The sequence below is a fragment of the Arachis hypogaea genome, chromosome 10 (genome assembly GCF_003086295.3).
Source record: "Arachis hypogaea cultivar Tifrunner chromosome 10, arahy.Tifrunner.gnm2.J5K5, whole genome shotgun sequence".
NCBI lineage: Eukaryota > Viridiplantae > Streptophyta > Magnoliopsida > Fabales > Fabaceae > Arachis > Arachis hypogaea.
In genome coordinates, this window is record NC_092045.1 from 62,071,046 (window position 1) to 62,081,651 (window position 10,606).

Sequence of the window (10,606 nt, forward strand, 5' to 3'; positions counted from 1 at the left end):
AACCAGTTGGTTTAAGGTGCTAGGTGTTAAGACACCCCTAAGGACTTACTCCCTCAAGTCTCTTTCCCTCATACATACACACCACAGGCACATGGTTTGTTATTTTTCCTTTATTGAGACCTTGGTGTCCAACACCTTTTTGGGTTACTAAGTGTTCTGTAGCAAAGGTTACTCTTGATAGTGGACTTTCAGCTGATAATCCCGGATTAGTAAATCCAAGTTACCAAGTGATAAGGCACCCCTAAGAGCTTATTCATCCAAGTATATCCCTTGTACAAAAACACCACAGACACATGCCTCAATTTTGAAACCCTTGGTGCCTAGTATTGTTTCTTATTGTGTTTCTTTCTTTTTCACTTTTATTGTTCTTTCTCTTTTCTTATTGGGATCTTATTGTTTAGTTAGTCTCAAAGGATGTGTCTCAAACATAGGACTTAGGATAGATAGTTGCTTTCTTTCCTTATTTAGTGAACCAACTTAGCTTACTAATCATCCTACCACAAACATTCAGAATGCACTTCACAAAATAACCCCACTCTTGTTCTTTTCATAACATTTTCTTTTTTATTAACTTAAAGAACAAGCATACAAGTAAGAAAGGTGAAAGTGAACACTCAAGACATTAAGCTAGCACATTTAACCTAAGCAACGAAACTTAAATGCAGAATTGAAAGCCCTAAACTACTCATGGAAGCATGTTCTATTTCATACATGGTTTTCCTTATTTAATGCTTTGAAAAAGGTAAACTAAGAAGGAACTTCACCACCTTTCACTTGTTTGCATGCTCATGTTCTTCTGCTTCCTTGCCATCTTTAAGTTTACTTTGTCTGCTTGTGCTTCCTCTCATCTGATTCATTCTGGCTATCTTCCAATCCTCTAATGCCTTCCTTACTAATTCATGACTTTGTTCTACCCTTTCGCGCTCCACTCGTGCTAACTCATCCTTTACATATTCATATTTTGTTATCCCAGGATGCGAAACAGGTAGTTGTCCGACTAGGTACCCAAGCCTGGCTTGGGTATTCACATGATACCCAGTCTCACTCATGTAGACACCTTCCAAAAATGCTCTGTATTCATTGAAAAGATCTGCTTGTTCTCTCTGTTTCCGATGCATCTCATGGATGTGTGCACCTTGATGTGCTTGAATGTTGGTTAGCCTTTGGATGGCTTCTTGTTGTTGATCTTGCTTCTGATTCAGGTTATGGAAGGATTGACTCCATTGTCTCCCTTGTTCCATTTGCTGGTCCATCAATTATTTTTGCCATTCCCCTTGCTGATTCATCCATCTAGAGAGTGATCCTTCCTGGCGGTCTATTAATTACATTTGAAACTCCCTTTGTGCCCCTTGATTTTCCATGCATTGCCTAGATAAGGTATCAATAGCCTCTTGCAATTGGTGCATGCTTAAGGTGGCTGGGGTTTGCTCTTGTGGATGTTGTTCTTCTTCAGCTTGATGGGCTGGCCTCTTTCGTACCCTTCGTGGAGGTAGTAGAGCTGCAGCAGCATGCATCCGACAATAAGTGATTGGAATACCAACCTTTATCCACTCAGGGTTTTCATCCTCAAATATCACCCTAGCCAGTTTGCAAAGACGAAAAATAGTGCTGGGATAACCCAACTTTCCTCCAGAATCGCTCTTCTCAGCAAGCTTCCGAATGCCTTGGGCTATGAGTTCATGTGCCTTGATCTCTCCTCCTTTCAGTAGACATTGCACCATCGTTGCTCTCTTGAGATTTACCTCTGAGTTATTTCTGGCTGGGAGGATGGATCTCCTTACAATTTCGAACCAACATTTAGCCTCAGGGAAGAGATCTCATCTTTTTATAAATTTGGGCTTCCTCTTGGGGCCTCTTTCCCAATCTGCTCCTTGCACACATATATCATGTATAATTTAGTCATAATTGGGGTTATTGTCCATTCTCGAGTGATAGCTCTCCTCTGCAAAGGGTATGCTTCGCAATTTTAACACTCTCATGATGGTCATGGGACTAAAATCCACCATGACTCCTCTCACGAAACTTGTGTATGAGTCATCCGCCTTGTCCTGTCTAATTGCATTTGCATAAAACTCTCTTACTAGAGTTGCATTCACCCTTGTGATCGGATCGGTGAGGAGCTCCCATCGACGTTGCTCCACCTTCTTTGTGATTTCTGGACACTCAGTTTTTGTGACTTGGAAGCCTAGTTCATAAATGATTTCTTTATCAGCCATCCACCCATACTGGAGTGCATGATGAAAGGTTCTAAATCACCCTTCATCAAAAGGAGGATGCTCTATGGGTTCCTTCCCCTTTTGTCTCTTGGAGCTTGATGATGCCATGCAAGATTGTTGATGTGTTGGCTATTCTCAAGATGGCTAGGAGGGTGTATGTGAAGCCTTTGGTGGAGGATGAAGTGTGTACGGAGAGGTTGTGTGAAGGGGTTTATATAGGAAGATGGCAATTGATTGAAGGGTGTGGATTGATGGTGTTGTTTGATAGTGGACGGTTGGGGTTTTGGGATTGAATGAGCACAAGGGTCACCTCCTTTATGGGGGTCTTGGTTCGGTCTTCAAAATTATCCACTCCCAATGTTGCATGGCAACACTTCCAAGGACATTCCCCATGAAGACAAGTGTGAAATTTCCTTGGTGTAGTGGCCGAATCTCCCTTCCTCAATTGTCCTATCAGGTACCATCAATGTCCTTTTTGATTCCCTAGACACGAAGAAAACGTACAATCAGTTATTTGAAATTTTTGGTGGGAAACCTTAAAGTGTGAACTAAAAAAAATTTCTTTTTCTTTTGTTTTTACATGACTAAATGCTTTCCATGAATGCAAATCAATCAACCATTAAGCTTCCCATGCATGCACGTTGGTACACCAAACTTGTTTGTGATCACATGGTGCAACAAATTTAGGGAATAAATTTTCCTCACAAGGTGTGTCCAAACCTCACTTGGTGTGTTTTGAACACCAAACTTATCATGTACTATACGTTGCATGTAGAGGGGCTTTATATTAGTTGTCAAAATTGATTTAAAATTCCATGGAAATTGCCTTATTACTATTATTAGAGATTTAAGAGCGAGGGTATAGAACATGGGTTGCCTCCCATGAAGCGCTTTTTTAGCGTCATTAGCTTGACGTTTGGTCCTTGTCAAGGTGGCTAATAGTGCTTGAAGTCTTCTCCTCTTGCAGTGAACCTATGTCCATTGGCTTTGTTGATAAGCTCCATATGCTCTAAGGATAAGATTTTGTTGATAGTGTACACAGGAGGCAGCTGAGATGGAATAGTGGAGAGGTGAGGTGGTATAGATGGAAAGTATGTAGAGATCACTTCATCACCTGGTGAGAAATTTTCTGTAGGAATTTTCTTATTTCTCCATCCCCTTGGGACTTTCTTCTTTGTATCTCTTGATGCTCTCTTGCTTTCTATAGATTCTTTCTCTAAGGGATCCTTATTGTTGACTCTGCATGACTTTGGTGGTTCTGGTTCCCTTTGGATCACCTTTGAATGTGGTTCTTCCTGAATATGTGGCTTTCCAACCCATGGGATTTTCAGTTGTGTTGCTTGTGCTTCACTACTTGTTTCTTGTATCAGTGCCTCATCATGTTCTTCTCTTGATTCTTTGTTTTCCTGACTTGCTTCTTGTGAGATTGTTTTCCTGACTTGCTTCTTGTGAGAGATTGAAAACATTGAAAGTGAGCTGCTCATCATGTATTCTCAGTACTAGCTTTCCTCGCTCTACATCTATGAGTGAAGAAGAAGGAATAGAAGAAGAAGAAGAAGATATGGAGGAGAGGGAGAGAGGTGTGGGTTTCGACCAAGGGGGAGAAGAGAGGGTAGTGTTGTGTGAAAATGAAGAAGGATGGAGGTGTTTATATAGTGGAGGGATAGGGGTTTGGGTTCGGTCATTTAGGTTGGGTTTGGGTGGGAAAGAGATTTTGAATTTAAAGGTAGGTAGGGTTTATGGGGAAGAGTGGATGGATGTGATTGGTGAAGGGGTGATGGGGAAGAGAGATTGAGGTGATTGGTGAAGGGTATAGTGTTATTGGATTGTGTGAAGAAGAGATAAGTTGGGTAGGTGGGGATCCTGTGGGGTCCACAGATCTTGAGGTGTCAAGGATTTCTCATCCCTGCACCATTTAGGCGTGTAAAACACCCTCTGTATGTAATCTTGGCGTTTAACGCCAGACTGCAGCTTGTTTCTGGCGTTAAATGCCCAAATGTAGCCTGTTTCTGGTGTTTAACACCATCCTGTTGCTGGCAATAAATGCCAACTTGGTGCTTGTTTCTGGCGTTAAACGCCAGACAGATGCTTGTTTCTGGCGTTTAAATGCCAGACAGCTCTTCCTCTAGGGTGTGCTTTTTCTTCTGCTATTTTTGATTCTATTTTTAATTTTTGCAATTGTTTTGTGACTCCACATGATCATAAACCTAATAAAACATAAAAGAATAATAGAAATATAGATAAATAAAAATTTGGTTGCCTCCCAATAAGCGCTTCTTTAATGTCAATAGCTTGACAGTGAGCTCTCATAGAGCTTCACAGATGTTCAGAGCATTGTTGGGACCTCCCAACACCAAAGTTAGAGTTTGAATGTCGGGTTTCAACTCCAAACTTAGAATTTGGTTGTGGCCTCCTAACACCAAACTTAGAGTTTGATTGTGGGGGCTTTGTTTGACTCTGTATTGAGAGAAGCTTTTCATGCTTCCTCTCCATGGTTGCAGAGGAAGATCCTTGAGCTTTAAACACAAGGTAGTCCCCATTCAATTGAAGTACTAGCTCTCCTCTATCAACATCAATCACGGCTGCTGCTGTGGCTAGGAAGGGTCTTCTAAGGATGATGCATTCATCCTCATCCTTCCCAGTATCTAGGATTATGAAATCAGCAGGGATGTAAAGGCCTTTAACCTTCACTAACACGTCCTCTACCAATCCATAAGCTTGTTTTATTGACTTGTCTGCCATCTCTAATGAGATTCTTGCAGCTTGTACCTCAAATATCCCCAGTTTCTCCATTACAGAGAGTGGCATAAGATTTATATCTGACCCCAAGTCACACAGAGCCTTTTCAAAGGTCATGGTGCCTATGGTACAGGGTATTAAGAATTTACCATGATCTTGTTTCTTTTGAGGTAAAGTTTGCTGAACCCATGTATTTGGTTCACTAATGAGCAAGGGAGGTTCACCTTCCCAAGTCTCATTACCAAACAACTTGGCATTCAGCTTCATGATGGCTCCTAGATATTGAGCAACTTGATCTTCAGTTACATCTTCATCCTCTTCAAAGGAAGAATAGTTCTCAAAGCTCATGAATGGTAGAAGGAAGTTTAATAGAATCTCTATGGTCTCTATATGAGTCTCAGATTCCTTTAGGTCCTCGATAAGGAACTCCTTTCTGTTTGGAGGACATCCCATGAGGTCTTCCTCATTGGGATTCACGTCCTCCCCTTCCTCTTTGGATTCGGCCATTTTGATTATATCAATGGCCTTGCACTCTCTTTTTGGATTCACTTTTGTATTGCTTGGGAGACTACTAGGAGGAGTTTCAGTGATTTTCTTACTCAGCTGACCCACTTGTACCTCCAATTTTCTAATGGAGGACCTTGCTTCATTCATGAAACTTAAAGTGGCCTTAGATAGATCAGAGACTATGTTTGCTAAGCTAGAGGGGCTCTGCTCAAAATTCTCTGTCTGTTGCTGAGAAGATGATGGAAAAGGCTTGCTATTGCTAAACCTGTTTCTTCCACCATTATTAAAGCCTTGTTAAGGCTTTTGTTGATCCTTCCATGAGAAATGTGGATAATTTCTCCATGAGGGAATATAGGTGTTTCCATAGGCTTCACCCATGTAATTCACCTCTGCCATTGTAGGGTTCTTAGGATCATAAGCTTCTTCTTCAGAAGATGCTTCTTTAGCACTGTTGGATGCATTTTGCAATCCATTCAGACTCTGAGAAATCATGTTGACTTGCTGAGTCAACATTTTATTCAGAGCTAATATGGCATTCAGAGAATCAATTTCAAGAACTCACTTCTTCTGAGGCATCCCATTACTCACAGGATTTCTCTCAGAGGTGTACATGAATTGGTTATTTGTAACCATGTCAATGAGTTCTTGAGCCTTTGCAGGCGTTTTCTTTAGGTGAATGGATCCACCTGCAGAATGGTCCAGTGATATCTTAAAGAACTCAGATAGACCATCATAGAATATATCCAAAATGGTCCACTCTGAAAGCATGTCAGAAGGACACTTTTTGGTCAACTGCTTGTATCTTTCCCAAGCTTCATAGATAGATTCACCATCTTTTTGCTTGAAGGTCTGAACATCCACTCTAAGCTTGCTCAGCTTTTGAGGAGGAAAGAACTTGGCCAAGAAGGCCGTGACCAGCTTATCCCAAGAGTCTAGGCCATCTTTAGGTTGTGAGTCCAACCATGTTCTAGCTCTGTCTCTTACAGCAAAAGGGAAAAGCATGAGACTGTAGACTTCAGGATCTACTCCATTAGTCTTAACAGCATCACAGATCTGCAAAAATTCAGTTAAAAACTGATAGGGATATTCTGATGGAATTCCATGAAACTTGCAGTTCTGTTGCATTAGAGCAACTAGTTGAGGCTTTAGCTCAAAATTGTTTGCTCCAATGACAGGAAGTGAGATGCTTCTTCCATAAAAATTGGAAGTAGGTGTAGTATAATCACCAAGCATCCTCCTTGCATTATTGTTGGGTTCGGCCATGTCTCCTTCTTTTTCGAGATTCTCTGTAAGGTTTTCTCTGGATTGTTGTGCTTTAGCTTCTCTTAGCTTCTTCTTCAGAGTCCTTTCAGGTTCAGGATCTGCTTCAACAAGAATGTCCTTGTCCTTGCTCCTGCTCATATGAAAAAAAAGAGAACAGAAAAGTAAGAGGAATCCTCTATGTCATAGTATAGAGATTCCTTTATGTGAGTAGAAGAAGAAAAGAATAGACGAATGAGGAGAAAAGGATTCGAATTTTGGGTAGAAGAGAAGTGTTAGTAGATAAATAAATAAATAGAAAGAGATGAGAGGAAGAGAATTTCAAAAATTGTTTTTTAAAAAAAAAGTTAGTGATTTTCGAAAATTAAGAGAAGAAATAAAATTAAAATTAAAATTTGAAACAATTAGTTAATTAAAAAATTTTGAAAAAAAAGTGAGGGTGATTTTCGAAAATTAGAAAGAGAAAAGTAGTTAGGTGGTTTTGAAAAAGATAAGAAATAGTAAAATAAACAAAAAGTCAATTAGTTAGTTGAAAAGGATTTGAAAAGATAAGAAGTTAGAAAAGATTTTGAAATTGATTTTGAAAAAGATATGATTTGAAAAGATATGATTGAAAAGATATGGTTGAAAAAGATTTGATTTTTAAAATTGATGACTTGACTAACAAGAAACTAAAAGATATGATTCTAGAAATTAAAGATTGAACCTTTCTTAACAAGAAAGTAACAAACTTCAAATTTTTGAATCAGTCACATTAATTGTTAGTAAAGTTTTTGAAAATCATGAAATAAAGATAAGAAAAGATTTTGAAAATCAATTTTAAAAAATTTTCGAAAAATAACAAAAGGAAAAATAAAATATTTGATTTTGAAAAGATAAGATTTTTAAAATTGAAATCTTGACTTGACTAACAAGAAACAACTTATTTTAAAAATTTTTGACTAAGTCAACCCAAAGATTTCGAAAATTATGAGTAAAACAAGGAAAAGAAATTTTTTTATTTTTTTGAATTTTTAAGTATGAGAGAGAAAAACACAAAAATGACTCACAACATGAAAATTATGAATCAAAACACATGATGCATGCAAGAACACTATGAATGTCAAGATGAACACTAAGAATACTTTAAAGATCAAGATGAACATCAAGACTTATTTTTGAAAAGTTTTCAAGAGAGAAAAACATGCAAGACACCAAACCTAGAGATTTTTCATGTTTAGACACTATAAATGCAAAAATGCATAGGAAAAACAAGAAAAGACACAAAATAAGAAAATTTAAAGATCAAACAAGGAGACTTATCAAGAACAACTTGAAGATTATGAAGAACACCATGCATGAATTTTTCAAAACTTTTAGGAAAATAAAAGCATGCAATTGACACCAAACTTAAAAATTGACTCTAGACTCAAACAAGAAACACAAAATATATATTTTTTTGATTTTATGATTTTATAATTTTTTTTCGAAAATTTATTTTTGGAAAAACGAAAACAAATAAAAAAATTTTGAAAGATTTTTGAAAACTTTTTGAAAAGAAAATTACCTAATTTGAGCAACAAGATGAACCGTCAGTTGTCCAAACTCAAACAATCCCTGGCAATGGTGCCAAAAACTTGATAGGCAAAATTGTGACTCATACTTTTCACAACTCGAACAATTCCTAGTAATGGCTCCAAAAACTTGGTGCACAATACTATGGTTCACACACATTCTTCACAACTTCGCACAACTAACCAGCAAGTGCACTAGGTCGTCCAAGTAATAAACCTTACGTGAGTAAGGGTCGATCCCACGAAGATTGTTGGTATAAAGCAAGCTATGGTCATCTTGTAAATCTTAGTCAGGCGGATTATAATGGTTATAATGGATTTCTAATATAAAGATAAATAAAGCATAAAATAAAGAAAGAGATACTTATGTAATTCATTGGTGGGAATTTCAGATAAGCACATGAAGATACTGTGTTCCTTCTGAATCTCCACGTTCCTACTGCTTTCATCCAATCATTCTTACTCCTTTCCATGGCAAGCTGTATGTTGGGGGATCACTGTTGTCAATGGCTACTGTCCGTCCTCTCAGTAAAAATGGTCCAAGTGCGCTGTCACCGCACGGCTAATCATCTGTTGGTTCTTGATCAAGTTGGAATAGAATCCAATGATTCTTTTGCGTCTGTCACTACGCGCAACACTCGCGAGTTTGAAGCTCGTCACAGGTATCCCATCTTAGATCCTACTCGGAATACCACAGACAAGGTTTAGACTTTTTGGATCTTAGGAATGGCCGCCAATAATTCTAGCTTATACCACGAAGACTCTAATCTCACGGAATGGGAGGCTCGGTTGTCAGGCGAGGCAACCATGCGTCGTGGGTCAGGAATCCAAGAGATACACACTCTAGCTTTCGCAGGTAGACCGGAAGTGTTTGTCAGGCACGCGTTCATAAGTGAGAATAGTGATGAGTGTCACGGATCATCACATTCATCAGGTTGAAGTGTGAATGAATATCTTAGAATAAGAATAAGCATGAATCGAATAGAAGAACAATAGTACTTTGCATTAATACTCGAGGAACAGCAGAGCTCCACAACTTAATCTATGGTGTGTAGAAACTCCACCATTGAAAATACATAAGAACAAGGTCTAGCAATGGCCGAATGACCAACCTCCCCAAATGACATATGAAATTGAAAAATAGGGAAAAAGACCCCTAGTACAATAGTAAAAAGTTCTATTTATACTAAACAAGTTACTAGGGTTTACAGAAATAAGTCTAAGTGCAGAAATCCACTTCTGGGGCCCACTTTGGTGTGTGCCAGGGTTGAGCTTGAGCTTTACACTTGCAGAGGCTTCTCTTGGGGTTAAACGCCAAGTTGTGACGTGTTTTTGGCGTTTAACTCTGGTTTGTGACGTGTTTCTGGCGTTTTACTCCAGAATGCAGCATGGAACTAGCGTTGAAAACCAGTTTGCGTCATTTAAACTCCAATAAAGTATGAACTATTATATATTACTAGAAAGCCCTGGATGTCTACTTTCCAACGCAACTGAAATTGTGCCATTTGGAGTTTTGTAACTCCAGAAAATCTATTCCAAGTGCAGGGAGGTCAGAATCCAACAGCATCTGTATTCCTTTTTCAGCCTCCTATAAGATTTTTGCTCAGGTCCCTCAATTTCAGTCAGAAAATACCTGAAATCACAGAAAAACACACAAACTCGTAGTAAAGTATAGAAATGTGAATTTTGCATAAAAACTAATAAAAATATCCCTAAAAGTAGCTAGATCCTACTAAAAACTACCTAAAAACAATTCCAAAAAGCGTATAAATTATCCGCTCATCAATAAGCCACCTTCCAGATTCTAGTGACAATAGGAGAAAAGACCAAAATATCTCATTCCCATCTTCTGACTCTTACGTCATGCCACTGATTGATACTCGTATGGGTGCAGCTTGACGAATACATAGTTACCCAGCTTGAATAGCACAACATTATTCACAAGTTCATCATTTTGCCAGCCATACGAGAAAGTGGCACCTGAAAAAGTTTCAACAGGGAGACAGGCAAAGTGGACATTGATGCGGGAGGCTATTGATAATGCTGTGGTAGCAAAGCATCAATAACATCTGGTGAGGTTGGCTGGAAAGTGATGCAATACCTGTGGTGAATTCAAATGGAAATGAAGCCAAGCTCCTTCCCTAAGGGAAAAAATACTTTTTACTTTTTTTTTTCAATACTATATGATGTTTACTTATTGAACTAATGTACCACAATATGATAGGTATAAATGATAGACAATAATGTGGCTTGATATGTTATTACTAGTGCCAAGAGTATAAGGTGGAGTAAAGACTTAGTCACACTTTTAGCATTGAACAATTTAGGTAT

At 38.5% G+C, this 10,606-nt stretch overlaps 1 non-coding gene across 1 annotated transcript; it reads left to right on the forward strand.

Annotated features, from left to right (window-relative positions):
• The first annotated feature begins 6,224 nt into the window (after positions 1-6,224).
• On the forward strand, positions 6,225-6,332 carry LOC112718677 (small nucleolar RNA R71). Its single transcript, XR_003161007.1, has one exon. It is a non-coding gene; the product is annotated as a small nucleolar RNA R71 (small nucleolar RNA).
• The last annotated feature ends 4,274 nt before the right edge of the window (positions 6,333-10,606 follow it).